At 44.0% G+C, this 26,012-nt stretch overlaps 1 protein-coding gene across 1 annotated transcript in view; it reads right to left on the minus strand.

Annotated features, from left to right (window-relative positions):
• The window catches only part of NSG1 (neuronal vesicle trafficking associated 1), a 64,349-nt gene that overhangs the window by 6,166 nt on the left and 32,171 nt on the right, over nt 1–26,012 (minus strand). The window lies entirely within an intron of this gene.

Here is a 26,012-nt window from a genome sequence, read left to right on the forward strand (position 1 = left end):
TATTATTCATATTGTGCAGTCTGGACGGAGCTAGATACCATCTATACAGAATTTTAAAATTATTTTCGTGATGACTGGAGCAGAAAGATAAACCCTTCAGTGCTGAAAAAAAATTCAAACCATTCTTCCAGCTTGTATTGGGTACCCAGCTCTGTCTCCCAAGATAACATATGCTTCAGTTTGGTTGTCGGTTTATCGTTGTATATCCTATAGCAGATAGATATAATGCCTTTCCTACTTGGGTCATTTAAAAATAGCTTTTCTAATGGAGATATAGCCAGTGCTTCGTAAATTTTTATAAAATTCTGGAATTTTGTATATTTCTTTTAGTTTCTCATTCACTAACTCACATTCAACCTTGCATTCAATCGGCAGATTATGTTTAAATTTTAGACTTTCATAAGACAGAATAGAGTTTCCATGGAAAAAAATGTCTATATGATGCAATTGGTGTCCTTAACCCCTTAAGGACACATGACATGTGTGACATGTCATGATTCCCTTTTATTCCAAAAGTTTGGTCCTTAAGGGGTTAAAAGGAGTGCTAAGTCTAAGGTTGGGATGTAATATTTTAAAGAATCAATTGGCATGGCTCTATATAGTTTTATCGAGTGACAATTGTTTTTGAATACTATATCCCAGGCTTTAAGTGTGGTCTTAGTAGTCAGAAACATTTTTGATACACCAGGTCTCCTTGTAGGGCTTAGCCAGGGTAGTTCCCCGAGTTGATAGGGGAGAATGCTGGATTCCTCCATCTCCATCCATCTCGGCCTGTTTTTTTGACTATTAAAGCTTACAACCACTGCAGCATTAGTAGCAAAGTAGTATTTCCTGATATTTGGGACACCAATGCCCCCGTGGATTTTTTGGTGCTGCAGGGATGTAAACTTAATTCTATTGAGTTTATTGTTCCAGATAAATTTAAGCATTGTTGAATGCACTTTGTTAAAAAAGGACATTGGAACAGATAAAGGGATAGTTCTTAAATAATACAGGATTTTTGGTAGGATCGACATTTTTATGGAGGCAATTCTTCCTAACCATGACAATTCCATGCCACCCCATCTCTCCATCTCCCTTTGTAGGTCTGGCCATGCTCTCTTCAAGTTATGAATATGCATATTGGGTAAAAGTTTGCATAAGTTAATACCTAAATATTTCAGGTAATCCTTCCTCCAATCGAACGGATATATTGCTTTTAATTCATCCATGTCAGACTTTTGCAAATGAAAAGGCAGGGCCTGGGTCTTAGATATATTTAATTTATAATAAGACACTTCTCCAAACTGGAGTAGAACAGTGTTAAGAGATTCCAGAGATTCTTTTGGATTCTTGAGTGCTAGTATAACATCATCTGCAAATAGCCCTATTTTGTGGGTGGATACCTTAATTTGAATACCTGCTATTTCTGGGGTCATCCTAATCAATTCAGCCAGGGGTTCCATCACCAGAACAAAGAGAATCGGAGATAAGGGACAACCTTGACGTGTCTCATTAGTTAGGGAAAACGTTCTTGATTGGAAACCCGAGGCCGATACGTGAGCTGTGGGTGCGCAGTATAGTGCCTTAATCGCAGTGATGAAAGATTGTGGAATATCAAATTTACTCAGTGTCTTCCATAGATATCCCCAATGTACCCTATCGAACGCCTTCTCTGCGTCCAATGAAAGGAGCAGAGAAGGAGTTTTTGTTGAATTAATATGCTGGATCAAGTTTATGAAACGTCTGGTTCCGTCAGGTGCCTGTCTTCCCTAGACGAATCCAACCTGGTCATTCTTGATCAGTAAGGGTATTAAACTAATTAAGCGAATCGCCAATATCTTAGCATACATTTTTATGTCGTTGTTGATCAGGTATATGGGCCTAAAATTAGAACATCTATCAGGAGTTTTACCTGGTTTTGGCAAGGTGACAATCTGTGCGGAGAAAGACTCTCCCGGCATCTTCCCCCCGGATTTATAGTGGTTAAATAATTTGGACATGTGGGGAATTAAAGTTTCTGCAAAGGTCTTGTAATATAAAATGGTAAATCCATCAGGTCCAGGGGCCTTTCCTGACGGCATGAGCTTGATCGCCTCGGCTATCTCTACTTCAGATATAATCGCACTCTAGTTTTTCCAAATTGTCAGAAGATAGCCGAGGCAACGAAACCCTGTCTAAAAAATTATTAATAGTCGCCTCAGATGGCTGGGTGAGATTCAAATCAGATTCCAATTTTTTACTCTTTTCTACACGGATTCACCTGAAGGGCATGGGTACAACCCCCTTCCCATAGGGGCAATTGCGTGCGCGCAACATTTAAAAAAAAAAAAAACAGTAATAGAAGTTTTTTTCAAAAATAGCACACCCTTTCCTCACACAGAAAATTTCTCAATGTTTAAACATTCTACACAGTTTTGCAGTTTCTCCAGTTTTGTACAATGTGGCTATTTATTTTTTGAAATGATATTATTTGTATGCATTTGCAAGGTAGAGAAAAAAATAAAACGGTAACCGTGTCTTTTCATAACATGACACAAATTACACAGCGTATAAGAACATTAATCTGTGTGTGATACATATCCCTTTGGTACAGAGGTTTTCCCATCATTTACATTGTGCTGCGGGTGTGTACATTTGCCCACGGTGTCAATGGAGTGTCTGTTGAGTATGTAGCTCCTTGGATCTTCCGTGGTGTATATAGCATTGTGTAACATTAACCCCTTAAGGACACGACATGTGTGACATGTCATGATTCCCTTTTATTCCAGAAGTTTGGTTCTTAAGGGGTTAAAGAAACACTTTAGTCACCTAAATTACTTTAGCTAAATAAAGCCGTTTTAGTGTATAGATAATTCCCCTGCAATTTCACTGCTCAATTCACTCTCATTTAGGAGTTAAATCACTTTGTTTCTGTTTATGCAGCCCTAGCCACACCTCCCCTGGCTATGATTGACAGAGCCTGAATGAAAAAAAAAACTGGTTTCACTTTCAAACAGATGTAATTTACCTTAAATAATTGTATCTCAATCTCTAAATTAAACTTTAATCACATACAGGAGGCTCTTGCAAGGTCTAGCAAACTATTAACATAGCAGGGGATAAGAAAATCTTAATTAAACAGAGCAGTTGAATAACAGAGAAAACAATGATAGTAATTGGGGTGGGTCAGTGTGTTCCGTGAAGTGTTTTGGCAGTGGGAGGGGTGGTGGGGGGGGGGGGGGTAAGGGATGGGCGGGATAGTCATTGGTAGAGGCGGGAGCCCACAGTGGGCCGTTATTCTTTCCTTCATAGGCCTCTTGCTGGTTGGTGTACCTTTCCCGTTGTGGTCTTCTCCAGGCAGGGCAGTCAATTGCTGTCAGGGTTTGTCGCATTATATGTAATATACCCTTGTGCGCCTTTTGCATTTTGATTATAGTCCAATCGACCGATATTGATTTAATTAGAGCAGATGACTATATTCTGTGAATTTTCAGGCCGATAACTTAACGATATTCTGTACATTTACCATAAAAAAAATTAAAACTATTTCTACACAAATCTACTGTTAACTGAACATGTTTATTTTACAAATCTTTTTTATTAAGGTAAATGCACAAAATATACATGACAGTCAGAATTTTTAAGGTTTTCAAGAATATGTGTGTGTACTGGATGCAGTTAGAGTATGATTAGTCAATGCAATGTGTGTGTCTTTAGTGGATGCAGAGTGTGTGTATTTGTGTAGCGTATATAATGAACGCAGAGGGTGTTTGTGTATAGTGAAAGCGGTGTGTTTGTGCCGTGTGTGTATAGTGGATGCAGTGTGTTTGTGCCGTGAGTGTTTGTATAGTGTGTGTGTATATAATGAATGCAGAGTGTGTGTGTGTTTGTGTAGTGTGTGTATATAATGAATGCAGTGTGTTTGTGTAGTGTGTATATATAATGAATGCAGAGTGTGTGTTTGTGCAGCGAGTGTTTGTGTAGGTATGTTAAGTGTGTAAAATGGGTTGGGGGGGCATTTTTTTTTTTGTATTTTTTTTTTTTTTTTTAAATTATGTTTTAGTCCCCCCTCCGTGCTTTTTACCTGACCAGGGAGGGGGGGTGGGGGGGGTATGCCATTCCCTGGTGGTCTGGTGGCATGGACTGTGCAGAGGGAGCCCAGCACACTCTTACTTACCTTCCCAGCAGCTCCCTTCAGCTCCCCGTCTAACTCTCGCGGCCTGCATGCCGCGTGGAGCGTTGCCATGGTAACCCATGGCAACACTCTGACGGCCACGGGACTCGCAAGAGTTAGACAGGGGAGCTGAAGTGAGCAGCTGGGAAGGTAAGTAAGAGTGTGCTGTGCCCCACAGGACCCTGATGGCAGCCCTGGCCTGCATCATCGGCAATATCGGTATCGGCCAATTCAGATATTGCTGAAAATACAGAATATCTAGGTCGATCCCTAGTGATTACCTGATACAGTCACATCACATCACATCACTATATACATAACAGGTTAAGCATACTTTACTACAGTGCGGTTGTTGTGGGGAGGAACATTGAGGGCCTATTTTAGCGGTCCTGCCAGTAAGGCGATTCCACCTCGATAAGGGTGATCTTCGGCGCATGTAGGTAACGAGATTCAGGGTCTGTATGCTTGGGGTAGGTCTGGTACATACATTTCGTGGGTGGTCTAAGACCGATAGTGCGGAACAAAAACCTGGTGTATTCTTTCCCTCTTACAGGTAGTAACATGCTCCCGTGACTCGGTCTAAGGTGTACCATCACACAACTTGGGCGGGGGTCCCCATGGTCTGGGATAGCGACCCAGCAGTTAGTATGGGTCTGGAGAGGGGGCAATAATAATGATAGGGCCCCAGTGCTAGAGGGTTACAGGTGCAATTAACTGAACTAGGTACATCAATTGGCTAACTGGTCTAAGACCAACATTGCAGGGCAAAACCCTGGTAAAGGTTTGTGTAGCGGAGACTGGAGTCCCGTGCTTTCATCCAAGCAGTACAGGCGGCTGCTTGAGATGGGCCTTTAGGTGCAGTCGGTAGACGTTTCTCAGAGTTCTGGCGAGGTGGCAGAGACAAGTGTCCGTTGTTTTGCCCGGCGTTCTGGGGTGCGGTGTTGGCCGTTTCTTTTTGCGGGTAGAGCAGGGAGATGCCGATGTGTTTAGCAAAGTCCCTCATATCCTCGACGTGGTGCAAAGTGTAGGTTTGGTCATCTTTTTTTAATGAGGAGTTTGAAGGGATGTCCCCACATATATTGCTATCCCGGTTGTTAAGGTACTCAAGGCCGTCTAGGGCAGCACAAAACCAGGATAAACCACTGCCTGTGGGTGCAGACTGTTTTTGTCAGACAGCGCTGGGGAACGTATCAGAGTGTTGCAGCAATGCAATATAAGTATAAGGGCTGATGAAGTAGATTCCCAATTTGTTTGGCCATTTGCTTTGCTAGAGAGTGGGCTAGCTTGTGAGGGAGCCTGCTCCACTGAGGCCTAGGTAGCCTTATAGCAAATCCGGCCATGATCCTCCAGACCTGTCCACTCCCTATAGAAATCCAGTGTTAAAGATCCTATGCCTGAAGCTTTAGCCCCCACGTTTCTCCCAGCAACACCTATGACCAGTACAATGACAGCGGTCTTAACAGATTTAATTCCGGAGTTACATAATATGTAACGGATACCATCATATTTCTTCCCACTGCAACCAATCCTGCAGCTCTCTTTACTCATTTGATTCATCACTTAGCTTGGTAAAGTACTGTGGATGAGGACTACTTAAAAAAAGTGAAATAAATAGCATGCATGATAATCAGCTGTCCTACATATGCTTCATCAACTTTAGAAATGTGATTAATTGGACCTCACACTGTAAAAGCATTTACGCTGACATTGACTGATTGGAGTTCTCCTACTCTGAAAAAGGACACATATTGGCAAGATCATATTCAGCCTAAATGATGATTATGCAACGTTCTCATCCTACATCTTATAGAATATTATAATGTGTGCTTTAATTCTGCATTATCACAGCATGATGGCTCTCCATTACACATGGGCTTCACTGCCCCTCTGCGTGTGTCTGTATATGGGATAGGTGTGTATATTTAGAGACAGAAAACCGCTATTAATCATGGACAATAACGAATTCCTCTGTATGGTATTGCGGACTAGTCCTGGTATCAGACGGTTCTGGAATACATTATCTATGCTCAGACGGTCTTAAATCCAATAGAAGACATTAGTGGTAAATAATATCAGAATTATGCTGCAGCATTCACTCCCATTGTGTGTCTTCACCGTGATGTGGCATGGTGGTTTCTTGGTAAGTGATCACTTCTGTCCCCAGCTAGGTGATCCAAGGACAATCTGTGATGATTCTACTTTCAGATGGACAGAACGTAAAAAAAAAGTTTATGTACTTATGATAGGCTTTTAGCTATATATTTTTCTTTAAAGTTTATTGCAATTCTGTTCATAGAGAACACTTATAATTGTACCCTATTGTATCAATGCAATGTTTTGTGGACCGTGGACATACTTGAAAACGAGAGAAATCTCAATGTATCTTTCCTGGTAAAATATTTTATAAATAAATATAATTAAAGTAGTTCTGAAGACCATGAATGAGGCATCTGATGTGAGCACCCTGGATTAAAAGTAAAAGTAGATAAGGTGATTGGTGCCAAAGGAATACCAGTTTTCAAATACGTTTTCAGATCATGGAGGAATATTAAGTAATAACGGATTAGGATTTGCCCATAAACATAGGCAAGGGCATAGTGTCACGAACAGAACAATATTTTAAAATATGCGTGACCTCTTACTAATGACTACTTCTGGGGCACACTGTAATTATAATAAGTCATGCCAGAAGGTCACTTCATAAAAAGCAGGTGCTCTAACAGTCAAAAAGTATTAAAAAGTTTAACCTATGAAAGCACATGAAATGTAATGATTGATGTTCAGCATTAAGGGATTGGTGAATAACCGGAGAGTAATTTCCTTTTTCTACTAAACCAACACCTGGTAAGACAATGACAAGAGCCTGGTCTATTCCAGATAGATATAGCTGTAGAAACTAAAGTTTCCCACCAAGGCCCTAGCAGGTGTAAAAGCAAACACTGTCGTAGGTCATACTGGGGCAATGTTGTTTACACAACTGCCCTTGTGTAAATTGAGGAGTGCCACATTTACTTTTGCCCGAAGATGGGTACATTTTGTGCCTATAGTTCCTTAACCCCTTAATGACACAACTTATGGAATAAAAGGGAATCATGACGGAATATATCCGTCATTTGTCCTTAAGGGGTTAAGAGTTAGAGTTCTAAATGTAATAATTGCTCATTTGAGGCAGAGGAGACATTTATATAATATACTGGTTTGATCAAGGAGTCATACTAACAAGCTAATCACAAACTCCGTTAATTGGCTGACCATATGGGTAATACGTTTTAGTTATCACCTTTCTTGCACTGATATCAATTCTTTGGTATGGGTTTATTTTTGTTTTTTTAAATACAGGTAGTCAAAACAATGTATAGGTAAAAAGCCCCCAAAAAACTAAATACATTTTATTCCCTGGTTCATGACTGTTGTCAACTTCTGTTCAACATGCATTCAATTGTATCACAAATGTTATCCATTTGTAACTAAACCGCAACCCTGAAATAATAAAAATCACCGTCGGGTTTAAAAGAAAAAGGACAGCCACAGAAAGGACTATTAGATCTTCAAACCCAGACACGGATAAGAGCAACCTACTTGCTTATTGCCTTTGTGTTGAAGGTAAAGTTCTGTGTTTCCTTACAGATAATGTTGTCTTTCGAGTACTGCAGTCCAAATACGTTCACACTCTGTTATTAATCCCATTATAAGTTCAACACATTGTAACATTTTCCTATGGTGTAAGTCAGACTGACTTCAGCTCGTTTGACAACATGCTGGGTTATTCTTCACATAATAAAACGTACACTTGCATTTTGCTTTATTCCTGATAAAATGACTCACGATCTGAACTTGCCTGGGGTAGGCATATTAGCCCCATTGAACATTAAGTGCTTTGAAAGTCCAAAAATACATTTTCCAGCAAGGCTTTAGAAGATCAGGCAATACTGCGTGACATCAATGTTTGCCAACGTTGAGTGCACAGAGTCTAAAAAACAAGATTAAAAAAAAGGGCAATCGCTGAGGCATATAGCAAAAGATTAACATTCACTGACCCAAGAAAGTGCAGAGACTTTTCCTTAGAGGAACGCCAATGTTAAAAAATAAACTTCCGTATATTATACATTATTCTAGCATTCAAAATAAAATTAAAACAGTAGCCACCGCCAAAAAATTATATATCTTTGGCCTTTATATATGCACAAAATATAAAACACATATGTAATATATAGATCTATATCAGACACTCTTTTATCTAAAAATCACATCTGTACGCCTGAACGCAGATTTCATGATTAACCTATTTAGATGCTACTCAATTTCCCAGAGACATAGCATGTGCCTTTCACAACTACTGCAGAACATTATACAACAATCGCCATCAGGAAACATAGAATGTGACGGCAGATAAGAACCATTCGGCCCATCTAGTCTGCCCAATTTTCTAAATACTTTCATTAGTCCCTGGCCTTATCTTATAGTTAGGATAGCCTTATGCCTATCCCACGCATGCTTAAACTCCTTCACTGTGTTAACCTCTACCACTTCAGCTAGAAGGCTATTCCATGCATCCACTACCTTCTCGGTAAAGTAATACTTCCTGATATTTTTAAACCTTTGTTCCTCTAATTTAAGGCTATGTCCTCTTGTTGTGGTAGTTTTTCTTCTTTTAAATATAGTCTCCTCCTTTACGGTGTTGATTCCCTTTATGTATTTAAATGTTTCTATTACTTTCCTCCAAGCTATACATGTTAAGTTCCTTTAACCTTTCCTGGTAAATTTTATCCTGCAATCCATGAACCAGTTTAGTAGCCCTTCTCTGAACTCTCTCTAAGGTATCAATATCCTTCTGAAGATACGGTCTCCAGTACTGCGTGCAATACTCCAAGTGAGGTCTCACCAGTGTTCTGTACAATGGGATGAGCACTTCCCTTTTTCCCCTGCTAATACCTCTCCCTATACAACCAAGCATTCTGCTAGCATTTTCTGCTGCTCTATTACATTGTCTGCCTACCTTTAAGTCATCAGAAATAATTACCCCTACAGCCCTTTCCTCAGATGTTGAGATTAAGACTATTATTCTGTAGTCTGCCCTTGGGTTTTTATGTCCAAGATGCATTATCTTGCACTTATCCACATTAAATGTCAGCTGCCACAACTCTGACCATTTTTCTAGTTTACCTAAATCATTTGCTATTTGGTTTTTCCCTCCTGGAACAACCTTGTTACATATCTTCGCATAATCAGCAATAAGAAAAGCCTTACCCTCAAGACTTTCTACAATATACCTAATAAACAATATTAAAGAGAATGGGTCCAAGTACAGATCCCTAAGGTACCCCACTGGTGACAAGCCCATGCTTCGAATATACTCCATTGACTACAACCCTCTGTTGCCTGTCACTCAGCCACTGCCTCTCCCATTCAACAATACTGGGATCCAAAATTATAGATTGCAGTTTATTGATAAGCCTTCTATGTGTCAAAAGCCTTACATAAATCTAGGTAAGCAATGTCTACTGCACCACCCTGATCTATTATTTTAGTTACATAATCAAAAAAAATCAATAAGATTAGTTTGGCATGATTTCGCTGAAGTAAACCCATGTGTCTGATCTTGAAATCCATGTGATTTTAGATGTTCAACAATCCTATCCTTTAACATGGTTTCCATTACTTTCCCCACTACTGAAGTAAGGCTTACTGGCCTATAGTTGCCCGACTCCTCCCTATTACCTTTCTTGTGAATGGGCACAACATTCGCTAACTTCCAATATTCTGGGACTACACCTGTTAACAATGATTGGTTAAATAAATCTGTTAATGGTTTTGCTAGTACACCACTAAGCTCTTTTAATAACTGTGGGTGTATTTCATCAGATCCCATTGCCTTATTTATCTTTACTTTTGACAGTTGAAATAGAACCTCTTCCTCTATAAACTCACATGTAACAATCGACTCATTTGTCTTTTTTCTTAACGGAGGCCCCTTTCCTTCATTTTCATCTGTAAATACTGAACAAAAATATTCATTGAGGCAGTCAGCTAGACCTTTATCCTCTTACATAACTTCCTCCTTTTGTTTTTAATCTAATTAATCCTTGTCTTACTTTCCTTTTCTCATATATGTATCTAAAAAAGGTTTTGTCCCCTTTTTTAATGGACTGTGCCATTTTCTCTTCTGTGTGATTTGGAAGCTCTTATAACTTGCTTAGCCTCTTTCTGCCTATCTTCCTCACTGTTTTTTTTTTTTTTTTTGATAATTACTAAATGCTAACTTTTAGTTTTTTTACTATTTTGGTCACATCTGCGGAGTACAGTGGCGTACATACTGAGGTCGCAGAGGTCCGGGTGCCTGCCGCCATGTGCTGCGGCTCCGGCCCGCGCGGTAAAACCGCCGGGGCCGCACGTGAAGGTGCCCAACGGGTGGCCCATGCTGTTCGGGCCACACGATGGCTATGGATTTCCAGGGGATCCGGTCAGCGCTGTGGCGTTTTAACAGCGTGACCGGGCCCCCTGAGATGACAGAGTGCTGGGAGGAAGTGACTGCCCCGGTCACTCCTCCCAGCTATCAGACAGAGCCACGCGGGAGGAAGAGAGGAAGGAGTCAGAGTGGGAACTCTGCCTCCCATGAGGCTGAGCCCCCACTGGACCCCAGGAAAGTCACCTTCCTGCACCTACATCTGAAAGATAGGACACAGAAGGGTGACTTAAATATTTTGTATATGTGTGTGTTTGTTTGTATGTATGTTTGTGTGTCTGTATGAATGTTTATAGGTGTGTATATATATATATATATATATATATATATATATATATATATATATATATATGTCTGTGCATGTGTGTCTCTGTGTGTGTTTGTATGTACGCGTGTTTGTATGTACGCGTGTTTGTATGTACGCGTGTTTGTATGTACGCGTGTTTGTATGTACGCGTGTTTGTATGTACGCGTGTTTGTATGTACGCGTGTTTGTATGTACGCGTGTTTGTATGTACGCGTGTTTGTATGTACGCGTGTTTGTATGTACGCGTGTTTGTATGTACGCGTGTTTGTATGTACGCGTGTTTGTATGTACGCGTGTTTGTATGTACGCGTGTTTGTATGTACGCGTGTTTGTATGTACGCGTGTTTGTATGTACGCGTGTTTGTATGTACGCGTGTTTGTATGTACGCGTGTTTGTATGTACGCGTGTTTGTATGTACGCGTGTTTGTATGTACGCGTGTTTGTATGTACGCGTGTTTGTATGTACGCGTGTTTGTATGTACGCGTGTTTGTATGTACGCGTGTTTGTATGTACGCGTGTTTGTATGTACGCGTGTTTGTATGTACGCGTGTTTGTATGTACGCGTGTTTGTATGTACGCGTGTTTGTATGTACGCGTGTTTGTATGTACGCGTGTTTGTATGTACGCGTGTTTGTATGTACGCGTGTTTGTATGTACGCGTGTTTGTATGTACGCGTGTTTGTATGTACGCGTGTTTGTATGTACGCGTGTTTGTATGTACGCGTGTTTGTATGTACGCGTGTTTGTATGTACGCGTGTTTGTATGTACGCGTGTTTGTATGTACGCGTGTTTGTATGTACGCGTGTTTGTATGTACGCGTGTTTGTATGTACGCGTGTTTGTATGTACGCGTGTTTGTATGTACGCGTGTTTGTATGTACGCGTGTTTGTATGTACGCGTGTTTGTATGTACGCGTGTTTGTATGTACGCGTGTTTGTATGTACGCGTGTTTGTATGTACGCGTGTTTGTATGTACGCGTGTTTGTATGTACGCGTGTTTGTATGTACGCGTGTTTGTATGTACGCGTGTTTGTATGTACGCGTGTTTGTATGTACGCGTGTTTGTATGTACGCGTGTTTGTATGTACGCGTGTTTGTATGTACGCGTGTTTGTATGTACGCGTGTACAATGGCGTACATACAGGTGTCACAACTACGACCGGGCCCGTCACTGCAGGGGGCCCGGTCGCCCTGCAGACCCCTGCGACCGGAAGCCTGCGGCTATGTGTTTTGCGGCCTGGTCCGCACGGTATAACTACCAAGGGGGGCCCACTAATCAGTTTTCGCACCGGGGCCACATGGATCGTGTGTACGCCACTGGCAGAGTACCGCAGGGGTTTCTTTAATTCATTATTAGCTTTTACTGACAAGTCTAATGCAATTTTCTGTTGTTTTCAGCAGTGCAACTTTTAAATAATCCCATTTCTCTTGGACTCCATTTAAACTGCTCCAGTCTGAAATTGACTCCTTTACACATTCTAATTTTAGAAAAGTTGTTTTTGTGTGGTGTGACTCAGTCACGGTTCTTATATTAAACCACACTGACTGATGATCACTGGATCCTAAACTTTCACCTACAGTAATATGTGATACCAAATCTCCATTTGTTAACACTAAATCTAGTATGGCCTCTTTACGAGTTGGCTCCTCAACGACTTGTTTTAGAGACAATCCCAGTAGGGAGTTTAGAATATGTGTGATCCTGGCACAAGCAGCTATTTTGGTTTTCCAGTTCACATCAGGAAGATTAAAAAGTCACCCATGATGATAACTCCCCCCTTCATGGTAATTTTAGCTATTTCCTCAACTAGTAGATTATCTAACTCTATTTGTCCTGTATCACACTTACACGAGTTACTGTGTGATTACCAAATTCTAACGTAATCCAAATAGACTATGTTCGCCAAGGGCTGGCCTTAGGGGTGTGCGAGCTGTGTGGCCGCACAGGGCGCCATGGAGCAGGGGGCGCCATACAGCCGCACAGCTCACAAATGGGCGGCCAAGATTATACTATTAAAAACAAATTGTGGTGGGGGGGAGCTTACCGTGCGGCTGCGGAGCTAAACTGATGGCGGGGCGGAGCTAAAAGTGCCGGTTAACTGCTGCAGGGAAAGCAGGAAGTTCCTGCACTGCCTCCACTCCTCAGAATGAACAGAGGTGCGTGTGTGCCTGCCTGCCCGTGTGTGACTGCCTGCCCGTGTGTGACTGCCTGCCCGTGTGTGACTGCCTGCCCGTGTGTGACTGCCTGCCCGTGTGTGACTGCCTGCCCGTGTGTGACTGCCTGCCCGTGTGTGACTGCCTGCCCGTGTGTGACTGCCTGCCCGTGTGTGACTGCCTGCCCGTGCGTGACTGCCTGCGCGTGCCTGCGCGTGCGTGACTGTCTGCCCGTGCGTGACTGTCTGCCCGTGCCTGCGCGTGCGTGACTGTCTGCCCGTGCCTGCGCGTGTGTGACTGTCTGCCCGTGCCTGCGCGTGTGTGACTGTCTGCCCGTGCCTGCGCGTGTGTGACTGTCTGCCCGTGCCTGTGTGTTTATTTTGACTTTTTTTGCTGCATTTATCAGGCAGAGACTCTTTTGGACTTAATCTTTGGACTCTTGATTATTATTCATTATCCATATTTCAAACTCTTTTTGGTTTTTTATCTTGTATGTATTTTCTCCTATATAGTGTCTTGTATATGTGCTTGTATAGTTTATTATCAGGTTTATTTATCTATTCATATTTTATTTCACCTGTGGCGCCACCTCCCCCTTCACCTTTTTTGTTTTGTCTACTCTATAAGGCCTGTGAGGGAGTCCTATTGTTCGGGTGTGCTGCCTTGTATTTATCTCTGTAAGATCTGGTATATTAGCGCTGATCCTTTTGACTGTATGTGTGGCTGTCTGCGTGTGTGTGTGTGCCTGTCTGTAATTGTGTGTGAGTGTGTTTATCTACCTGTAACTGTGTATGTGTGTTACTGCCTGTACCTGTGTATGTGACTATCTGCCTGCGACTATGTGCATGTGGTGTCTTTGAATAACAGTGTATGACAGTGTATATGTATAACTGTGTGTATCTGACTGTGGGACTGTGTACACATAACTCTGCAAAAATATACAACTGGGGGGGCGAAGCCAAACAGCCGAGCTGAGTGGTCGCACGGGAGAAGAGCTCCGTGACGGAACGCTCATAACTTGCCATAATTGGGGCAAAACCCGGGCAAACCAAAGTTTACGCGACCTGGAAAAGGGAGTCCTAGACTGCAGAGAAAAAAAGCCTAGTATCCCGACCGCGGCCGGCGGCTCCTAACCGGGGATTGATCTAAAGCCTACTTGGGGCCTACTCAGGCGGGGCGGCGGCCAATCCCTGCACTGACTGCAGCCATTTATTTATTTGGAGGTCTCTCCGGCAAACTACCTCACCGGTGAGGGATATCCCAGTACCAACAGCCAAATCGCAAAGGAGATGGACACACGCAGCCGGATCATCACCGCAACTATGCCGGACACCACATGTGAACCTCCGAAAGGCGCCCAGCTGCCACCTCTGGAAGAGAGGTTGGACCGTCTGTTCGACGCCTCTTGGGCAAATCTACAGTCAAAGGGGCACGGATGTGGAGACCCCACAAGCAGCGACCCAAGGGGAGAGACCTGCGGCTCCTATCAGGGGCAATGGCAAATCTAAAATGGCAGGAGGAAGGAGGAGGACTCCCCGACATAAACCCCGACACCACAGACCACGAACAGCGGTGAGTCGTCCTACCCCCCAGCAGGGACTACCCCTTCGTTGCCTCGCCACCCACCACGTGGGAAACCAGCACAGCAGACCACAGGGACCCTCGGCTGTACCCTCCCGCAGCACCTTTAAGAACCCCAGCCCAAGAGTCTGACTTGCCTCGCATACCAAAGAAAAACACGGTTCCCAGTCAAACACGGCTGAACGGACAGACACCCCCCCACAGACTGGGCATCGGATGAGCAGGTGAGAGGACCCGGACTGCCTGTTGACCAGCTCCGGTGATGACGCCGACAAAGACGACCCCACAGAACCCTCCTAACTCGACGAACACTTGGACCACGTTTGCACCCATGGCACTCTTGGCCCGTGCACTGACTCGGACTATGTTTGGACAGGCATGCTGTCTAATGTTATAATTTTACACACGTAACACGGAGCACGATAATTAGCTACACTAGCAAGCCCTAGGGCACAGTCACACACCTCAGGCAGCAGGCATGTTATCGTATGTAGACCTAGCATAAGTGTGCAGATAATGTCTAACCTGAAGCCTTGTGAATTCAACTATACATAGCTCCTACCCACAAATAGCCCGTTTCAAACATGCACAACCTCTCTATGCAATGATCAGTACTAAAAAAGCTACGTACATCACAATTGTTTATAGCCTTACAAAAACAAACAAAAAAAAGTGCTAGACCCACCATCTACCCCACTGTTTACATTGTTTATAATGCGCTAGAGGACTGCCTTTGGGGTACCTCACAAGCAAATGTTATAACCGTATGCACTACAAAAATAAAGAATTTAAAAAAATAAAAATAAAAAAAATATACAACTGCATTCACACACAGGCCTCAATGCATATTTTTATCTGAATTAAATACCCTTCACACACAGCCAATAAAGCCAGCACAAATAGCACATACAACCAATACACGCATTTCACACACAGTTAATACACCCATTACAGATATCACACACAGCCAACACATAGCATACATATCACACACAGTCATCACACCTATCACATAACACAAACATTACATCATACATGAATGACGGGGGCAGGGCCACCATCAGACATTTTGGGGCCCCTGACAAAGCATAAGGTCTGAGTGTTGTGATAGTGTTGCGATAGTGTATGCAGTGTGTGTTGTGTTAGTGTATGCAGAGTGTGTGTTGTATTATTGTATGCAGTGTGTGTGTTGTGTAAATGTGCAAACTGGGGGGGGGGGCATTTTACCATTAACTTTTGTAATTTTATACTAAATTAAATTTAATGAAAGGTTTCTCCCCCCCTCCCTGCTTACCTGTGTCCAGGGAGGGGGGAGATTCCATCCCTGGTGGTCCGGTGGGGGGGGCCCCGGCTCCCTGTTACCGCAGAGGGGCAACGCTCCGCGGGTCTCACGAGAGTTATTAGAAGAGAAGAGGCTGTGTGCTGCCTGGGCCCCCTCTGCAGTAACAGGGAGCCGGGGTGGGGGGCCGCGGCTGCACACATAGATAGCGATATTCGCTATGTGTGCAGAGAAAGAAAGTGGGGACCAGGACTGCCAGAGCAGTCCGGGCCAACCAGGGCCGCCGGGCCCGTGACAACCATCATGGTTGTCACCCCCTGATGGCAGCCCTGGATGGGGGGGGGGAGGGGGGGCGCTGTGAAGATTTTTCGCAAAGGGCCCCTAAAGGCCTAAGGCCGGCCCTGTGTTCGCCTCACTAACTTTTATTAGGCTAGATTTTATGCTATCCTTCACATACAGGGCCCCATCTCCCCCTTTCCTGCCTTCCTTGTCTTTCCTATATAAAAAGAGTACCCTGGTATTACGATGTTCCAGTCATTTATCTCATTATACCATGTCTCAGTAACAGCTACTAAATCTACATTATCAGTTGCACTTATTGCCATAAATTCATGGATCTTATTCCCTAAACCATTACCCTCGGTGCCCGAGCCCGTCTCCCCTAAACCATTACCCTCGGTGCCCGAGCCCGTCTCCACAACACCATTACCCTCGGTGCCCGAGCCCGTCTCCACAACACCATTACCCTCGGTGCCCGAGCCCGTCTCCACAACACCATTACCCTCGGTGCCCGAGCCCGTCTCCACAACACCATTACCCTCGGTGCCCGAGCCCGTCTCCACAACACCATTACCCTCGGTGCCCGAGCCCGTCTCCACAACACCATTACCCTCGGTGCCCGAGCCCGTCTCCACAACACCATTACCCTCGGTGCCCGAGCCCGTCTCCACAACACCATTACCCTCGGTGCCCGAGCCCGTCTCCACAACACCATTACCCTCGGTGCCCGAGCCCGTCTCCACAACACCATTACCCTCGGTGCCCGAGCCCGTCTCCACAACACCATTACCCTCGGTGCCCGAGCCCGTCTCCACAACACCATTACCCTCGGTGCCCGAGCCCGTCTCCACAACACCATTACCCTCGGTGCCCGAGCCCGTCTCCACAACACCATTACCCTCGGTGCCCGAGCCCGTCTCCACAACACCATTACCCTCGGTGCCCGAGCCCGTCTCCACAACACCATTACCCTCGGTGCCCGAGCCCGTCTCCACAACACCATTACCCTCGGTGCCCGAGCCCGTCTCCACAACACCATTACCCTCGGTGCCCGAGCCCGTCTCCACAACACCATTACCCTCGGTGCCCGAGCCCGTCTCCACAACACCATTACCCTCGGTGCCCGAGCCCGTCTCCACAACACCATTACCCTCGGTGCCCGAGCCCGTCTCCACAACACCATTACCCTCGGTGCCCGAGCCCGTCTCCACAACACCATTACCCTCGGTGCCCGAGCCCGTCTCCACAACACCATTACCCTCGGTGCCCGAGCCCGTCTCCACAACACCATTACCCTCGGTGCCCGAGCCCGTCTCCACAACACCATTACCCTCGGTGCCCGAGCCAGTCTCCACAACACCATTACCCTCGGTGCCCGAGCCCGTCTCCACAACACCATTACCCTCGGTGCCCGAGCCCGTCTCCACAACACCATTACCCTCGGTGCCCGAGCCCGTCTCCACAACACCATTACCCTCGGTGCCCGAGCCCGTCTCCACAACACCATTACCCTCGGTGCCCGAGCCCGTCTCCACAACACCATTACCCTCGGTGCCCGAGCCCGTCTCCACAACACCATTACCCTCGGTGCCCGAGCCCGTCTCCACAACACCATTACCCTCGGTGCCCGAGCCCGTCTCCACAACACCATTACCCTCGGTGCCCGAGCCCGTCTCCACAACACCATTACCCTCGGTGCCCGAGCCCGTCTCCACAACACCATTACCCTCGGTGCCCGAGCCCGTCTCCACAACACCATTACCCTCGGTGCCCGAGCCCGTCTCCACAACACCATTACCCTCGGTGCCCGAGCCCGTCTCCACAACACCATTACCCTCGGTGCCCGAGCCCGTCTCCACAACACCATTACCCTCGGTGCCCGAGCCCGTCTCCACAACACCATTACCCTCGGTGCCCGAGCCCGTCTCCACAACACCATTACCCTCGGTGCCCGAGCCCGTCTCCACAACACCATTACCCTCGGTGCCCGAGCCCGTCTCCACAACACCATTACCCTCGGTGCCCGAGCCCGTCTCCACAACACCATTACCCTCGGTGCCCGAGCCCGTCTCCACAACACCATTACCCTCGGTGCCCGAGCCCGTCTCCACAACACCATTACCCTCGGTGCCCGAGCCCGTCTCCACAACACCATTACCCTCGGTGCCCGAGCCCGTCTCCACAACACCATTACCCTCGGTGCCCGAGCCCGTCTCCACAACACCATTACCCTCGGTGCCTGAGCCTGTCTCCACAACACCATTACATTCGGTGCCTGAGCTTGTCTCCACAACACCATTACATTCGGTGCCTGAGCTTGTCTCCACAACACCACTACACTCGCTCGGTGCCTGAGCCAGTCTCCATAACACCATTACACTCTGAAAGTGCTGGAAATAATTGTGTAAAGCAACAGACTGAGCAATATGCCTTTTATACACAACTCTAAGTCTACCAGATCCTATAGTAATTCATCTGCCATTCCTAGGATGTCTCTGCGGCAGTGGCTTTGCAACAGTTCCAGCCTGATTTTGTTTACCAAAATAATTACAAATCTCAGCCTTCAAAAATACAATCTCCTGCCGCAATATAGAGAACTGTCTAAAGATTAGACAGCATCCAAATCTCCAAAAAGTGGAACGTGAAACAAATGGATAACTGTTACACTGAACTAAGTCTGCCATTTTAATGAGGCGAGTAATTTAAGGTTATACACAGCGGCACAGATAGAAAAACGACCTGACTACACACCTCATCAACACCCCACCACCAGAATCTGTGGCTAACTTGAATCTGACATTACTGTGGATGAGCTCCAGGTAGCTATTGCCACCTCCAAGATAGCACAAACTTTGGGGCCGGGTGGCCTGCTTTTCAATTAATACAAAGGTCTTCGGGGTGGCCCTTTTGCCTGACTTGCTCTTGTCATTTAACTTCCTCGTTCAGTGTGAACCATTTTTGACTGCAGCCTGATATAACAACATCATCACCTTAAATGGTGTGCAGACCATCTGCCATACAGGTGCCCCATGATCTTTCCAAATTATACCAGCTTAACTTTCAACCTATACTTAATAAGTTCCGAAGTGAGTGAGTGGTCTTTTCCTCACATATCCTGGTTTGGGTGCCTCAACTCAATCAAAATGAGTGTCCTGCCGAAGTTATTGTACCTTTTCTATCTATCCCAATACAGTTCCTAAAAGCCTATTCCACCATTTCCTGAACTCCGTTACAAGTTGTATGAAGGTGCGGCAGACCCAAGGCTGGTACTACCAATGACACTTTGAGGCATGGGCATCCGGTCCTTCCGAATATATCATCTTCCACACCTTGTCCGTACTGTATAAGGCATAAACATCCCCAACACTCTGGCTATCTAACTGCTTACCATTTTCTTTGGTGGAAACATTGATATTATGAGGAATTTTTAAAATTACATTAGCAATCTTACTGGCAATCAATCTGACATGGGTTGTAATCTTTTGCACCAATACTGCTGCTCCTTACATTGTCATAGTATGTAGGCCCCAAGTAAAAAATACAGAGGTATTTCCTTGTATATATGGAACCAAACAGGAAACACCTGAAGTGTACTAAGGCACTTCAGGAGGGGAAGGCAGTGTAAAAAGGTTGTAAAAGCCACCTTTACTGTATAATAGATAATTTCAACCAAATTTTTTAAAATAATAAGTACAATAATACCCGAGGGGAAAATGCCTTAAAGGAACACTCTACTATCTTCCAGATGTAAAATATATATATATATATATATATATATATATATATATATATATATATATATATATATATATATATATATATATATATATATATACACACACACACACACACACATACATACATACATACATACACACACAGTATATCACCAAACACCATTCAAATTATTTAATTATTAGTAATATTTACATTTAAAATAAGTATTTACCTGGTTTTCTTACAGTTGTTTAGTTGAAATCGTGGCATTACACCCCACCCCATTTCGCGTCATCAGTTACTTATCATTCAGGTCTAATCACTAGTTTCTCATAGAGAAGCACTGCGGACCATACGCGCATGCACAGCCTTTGCCGCTATGCGCAAATCAGATTACACTAATAGGGAATCATTCTCTTCAATGATTCCCTATGAGAAACTGTGAACGCCCTATTGCACATGTGCTCCATTTGCGGGTTCACGAGCAGTGAGATGAATCAGAGATCAGTAAAGTCCTCCATATTTAGATTGTTCAAATGGGTGCCTATTGTCCCATGCCCCCCGTCCCCCACCCGACGCTCATGGGTGAGGTCCAAGGGGGAACAGGACAATAGTCACCCTGCACAGCTCCCTGCTGCCTCTATTTTTACATATTACAAGGAGGGAGCTGCGAGCCAGCAGCTCTCTACTTGTAATAAACGAATGAACGAACAAACGAACACCAACATTCGGTCTTTGTTTGTTTGTGTGAAATTTCTATTCATTCGCCTTTCTGATAAAATACAATAAAAAGGGAAAATTAGGCGGCAAAATGATACCCAACATCAGTTATGCGTGCTGTAGTCACAGTATGATTGGGTATGAGAGCAGGGAAGTTACAATCGACAAGGATTTTTGCCGCCCCCTCATGAATGCATCGACATTCCCTTAGATGTTTATTCACTAAACTCTGAAATACAGTGAAGAGACATTGAGGGAAAGAGATGCACCGAGTAGGCATTAAAGGGAAACTATAATTCTAGGAAAACAAATTTGTTATCCTGGCACTTTAGCTTCCCCCTCTGTCAAGCGCACCCCCCTCACGGTGCAGAAGGGGTTCGTCTTCGCTCCTCAATGGCCACGCTCGCAGTGGTATTTCCATGACACTAGGTTTTACGTGACGCTGGACATCTCCATGCATAGCCACTAGAGGAGTTAATGTTAACCCAGAACGGTAATTATTTCAGTTTCTTAAAAATTGCAATAATTACCTTTGCAGTGTCACTTAATCTCACTAATACACTCTCTCACTGGCATACACATTGTCCCTTGCACACAGTGTCACTTACACGCTCATCAACATACACAGTTTTACCTACACACACACACACTCTCTCTCTCACTGACATACACAGTGTCACCTACACACTCTCCCTGACACCACACACAGTGTCACTTGCACAGTCTCCCTAACACACACACACACACACACAGTCACTTGCACACGCATTAAAACACACACACACACACTCTCAAACTCACACCACTTTAAATAGTCACACTTTATTTACACACACACACACCAATTTACAAACATTCATACTATAAACAATCCCCCTTAGCCAACCTGGGCGCTGTGAAGAGGAGAGATCCAGGCTGCAGGAAGTTGCTCTTCTTCCTGCTGGAGGAGCAGGAGAGCCGTGCACTGTGAGCACAGGCTGCTTCCTGTTACTCTCAGAGTTCCGGAGTTCACAGGCAGGGGTCAGCAGGGATACCAGGTCATATCCCGGCTTCCCTTGCCTGCAAGAAGCAGAGTGCTCTGCTCGGGTGCTGGGGTTACAGTAAACCCCGCTCACGAGGAGGTAATTTACAGCAGAGGGAGCCCAGCAGGTGAATGGCTGCTCGCCCAGCACAGCATCCCCAGACAGCAGCAGGGCAGCCTACCAGGAAACCTCCCGGTGGGCGCCCCCCAGAGGCTGGCGCCCCAGGCGAATGCCTTATTTGCCTAATGGTCCCTAGGCGTGGCTTAAAGCCGCTCTTCAAAACCTTCATAAAGAATAAAGAAAATGATTTGAAAAATAAGAGAAGGATGAAAATGTTTAAGGCACTCTAACAACTTATATGAGATCAAGTTGTTACAGTGCCTACAGTGTTCCTTTAACCGTTATTTACAGGGTAGCCCCAGGCTGCCAAACAAGGAAGGATTGTTTGGCAGCCTGTGCCTACCCTGTATATAACGGTTAAGACTATTTCCCCTCGGGTATTATTGTACTTTTTTTGTGGTTTAAGTCATCTGTAACTCGTGTTAAACAAAAAAGGTTGCTTTTATTTTAACTGCCTTCCCCTCCTGAAGTGTCTTAGTACACTTCAGGTGTTCCCTGTTTTGGTTCTATAAGTGGTTATTGTAGTAGGGTTATCCTCTTTTTATTGCAGTGGATGCAATGAGTGTTTGCAGAGTGGATGCAGTGTTTGTGAGTAGTGCATGTAGTGTGTGTGCAGTGCATGTAGTGTGTGTAGTAAATGCTGGGTCTGTGTAGTGCATGTAGTAAATGAGTGTGCATAGTGGGGCAAGCATTTTTTTTTAAATTAATTTATAATTAAGTGTATGCCCCCCCCCCTCCCTGCCTCTTACCTGTGGTGAGGGTGGGGGGGACACACTAGTTTCCCTGGTGGTCCAGTGGCACAGCATGCTGTATCTTGTAGAGAGGGGGCCTCGTGCAGCTCCATGTCTTCTCCTATCGCGAAGTGCGTAAGTGTTGTCGCTGTTTGCTATGGCAACGTTCCACACAGCATGTAATGCATGCTGGAGCGTTGACATGGCAACCTGCGGCAACACTCACGTTTTGTGAGAGGAGCAGATACGAAAGCAGAAGGAGGGGAAGATCAGACTTCTGGGCTACCTCTACAGAAAAAGATAGCGGGGGATAGAGATTAAAGATAGAGATACACACACACACACACACACACACACATACATACATACATACATACATACGCGGCCCAGGCCATACAGCAGGCAATTTAAAGTGTACAGGGGGCGGTTTTGCCACCCATGTAAAAGTGCCACCTGGAGCCGTGGCTCCACTGAGGCCAATGGAAAAGCTGGCCCGGCTCTGGGCAGTGCACCAACAGATCTGTTTTTTTATAATTGACTATATTACCTTGTATATAACCGGATGATGTACTTTATTTTTATTACCCTTGAATTTAAATTACATTTCGCCAGTTATCTTACCAATACCCAACTGAGAAGACAAACAACTACATTTTGGAAGAGCCATAAATCAAATCTCAGCTGGGCAGGAGGCCCACATTTATTTCATTACTGAATATGCGTCAATGCAGTCAGTTAACATTTTGTTAATTTGAGCAGGTGTCAACCAATTCATTATAGATTGATACAGACTTTAGATTCATATTAAAACTAAATACATTATACTGCATTCACATTTTAATTGTTGGCAGGCTTTAAAAAGGACCTTTTAAACATATGAAACCCCTGTAGTTTAATGTATACAAAGAAAGGTGGTGAAACAATTTAAAGGGACATCATATCACCAGAACAAAAGCAGCTTATTGTAGTTTTGGTGAGTATTGTCCGTCCCTGCGGGCATTTTAATGTAATCACTGCCTTTTCAGAGACATTGCTGCGTAGAGATACCTCCAGTGGCACTTACTCAGACAGCCACTAGAGGTGCTTCCTGAGTCTCTGCATGGAGATGCTGAACTTTCCCATTGAGATGCACAGATTCAAAGACCCCGCCCCTTTTTCTGAGATGATCAGAATTGATGATCTTAGCCAGCAGGTGCTCCTTTACCAGGTATAAACTCCTGAAAAGCCAATAGGAAATCTTCTGAATTACAAAGAACCTTTCCTTGATCTACTTGGCTTCAACTTTCCATGCAAATTGTTGGGAAAAGACCCTCTCTTATCTTAAAAAAGGTACCGGAAGATTTAAAGGAAAAAAAAAATTATATACAGAAAGATCGGGAGGGAAGGATTCATCTACAATTCTGCAAATATCAGCACTCCAGTGAGTGTTCTTGCATGCACTACAAATACCGTGTGTGGTCCCTGTAAAATTAAAGGGACACTACAGTCACCAGAACAACTACAGTTTGATTTATTGGTTTTGGTGTCTATAGGCTGTCCCTGCAGGCTTTTCAATGTAAACATTGCCTTTTCACGGACTGACCCACTTTGCCTAGAGAAACTAAGAAATGGAAAGAAAAGTTACTAGTAATGGGGTCTTTTTTTTTTTTTTTACCTTAAAAGAATCACATGCTCGAAACCCTCAATGAATCTTCTATAGGACAATCATATTGTCCAAATAATTTCTCCAAAATGCATTCAGCCATAACCATTTGTGTCACATTGGTAAAACATCCCCTTTACCACCGGAATGAAAACTTCACATACATACGGTTTTGCTCACTGATTCCAAAAATTTAGCAGTAAACAATCTGCCTATCGCAGCTAACTTCAAAATGTAGAGATTAGCAGCTTGGACTTTGACTGATTCCGTACAATGATGAAAGAAGTAGTCTCAGCTTCCAAGATAAAACAGACAGACTTTCAAAAAAAAAAAACAACCTTGGCTTAGATCTCCGAGTTGTGCCCTTATGGTAGATTAAATCTCTAAAGTTCCAAGTTTCTAAGTGCAAAAATATACCAAACTCAAAATAACCTTTTTTATACAGTCACAAAATGTATCTGATTTTTTTTAATTTTTTTTTTTTTTAAGTAAACAGTACTCATTGTATCATATGTCTACATACCAAGTACTGGGCAACATACAGGACTGTGGTTCTTTACACCTGGGTCAGACCCAAAAATGGATGCCAATACCATTTCATTGGGTAGTCAGTGGTTGCAACAGACAAATATTACAAGTCAGTGCCATGGTGATAGGACTGTAACATCTCTGCCTTCTTCGGTACAGTGGAGATCATGAGGATGGGAATTGTGTAATGAAGGGTTTTCACAAAATGTTCGTACATATTAACATACGGACAAAAGCAGAATGGGTCACAGAGTTAATGCCACGTACAGTTGTAATCAAACGGAATCAACCTCCTTTGGAAATCAGGTTTGATGTCAAAATTTACACAGTGGTTTGCAATAAATAAATCAAGCAAAATCAACTGAAATAGCTCAACACAACAAATGCTTCGAGAGGTTTTCCCAAATTCAACTGAAAATGCAAGTTTTGTTTAAGTCTGCAGGACACGGTCATTCCATTGGCAGTTTTAGGTTTTTATCTTATTTCCTCTTTATTAAGCTTATTATTTTTCTCTCTAAATGGTACAGAAGGAAGACTAGATAATCCTTCAAAACAACTCTCCTTTCTTCATCGTAGAATATAAATTCTGTCCATGATCCAGATTATATACTTGGGGTGTGTACAGTTCATGTGTGGCATTTCCACACAATTTATTTCTTGAATTTAGCTCCATATTTCCTAATAACACAATATCAAGTAAACAACATCTGCTACTAACATAAATGTTCTTATTTTTAGACATACATAAAAGCCAAGCTTGGGCCTTCTGGTAAGGCACATTCTTAAAGACTGCGGTCTCATTTATGTTCACTCACGCTCATCCAAAGGGAAATTAAAATTTTAGGCCAAAATACATTATAAAAAAGAAAAAAAAAAAAACTGTCCGCTTTTGAAGGGACAGTCCCTATTTTATGGATTTTGTTCCCTGGTGTTCTGCATCATATGATGCACTGTGTGGCAGATACTTGGACTATGTAGAGATTGCTTCAGCAGCACTCTATGGTTCAATACATAGGGGGCAGCCAGGAGGCAGTCTATCAGCCTGGCATACCGTCCCACTCCTGGGTTTTCTGGGCAGCCCAATTCAATAAACTAAAAACAAGGCTTTTGCTAAACTGAAAACATACCTGACCTTTTGCAAATTGGGTATTTTGGTTTAAATTGACTTTGATATCCACCAAGTTCCATTTTACTAAATAACCTTGTTAGAGGTCTCCACTATGTAGAAAAAGGTGAGGGAATTCAGCTAGTAAAGATATTGTTAGATAAGCAACATCAGTTGACAAACATCAATAGGTGGAGCTGCAGCCAGAGCACATACTTAGAAAAGA

The sequence above is a fragment of the Pelobates fuscus genome, chromosome 6 (genome assembly GCF_036172605.1).
Source record: "Pelobates fuscus isolate aPelFus1 chromosome 6, aPelFus1.pri, whole genome shotgun sequence".
NCBI classification, from domain to species: Eukaryota; Metazoa; Chordata; class Amphibia; order Anura; family Pelobatidae; genus Pelobates; species Pelobates fuscus.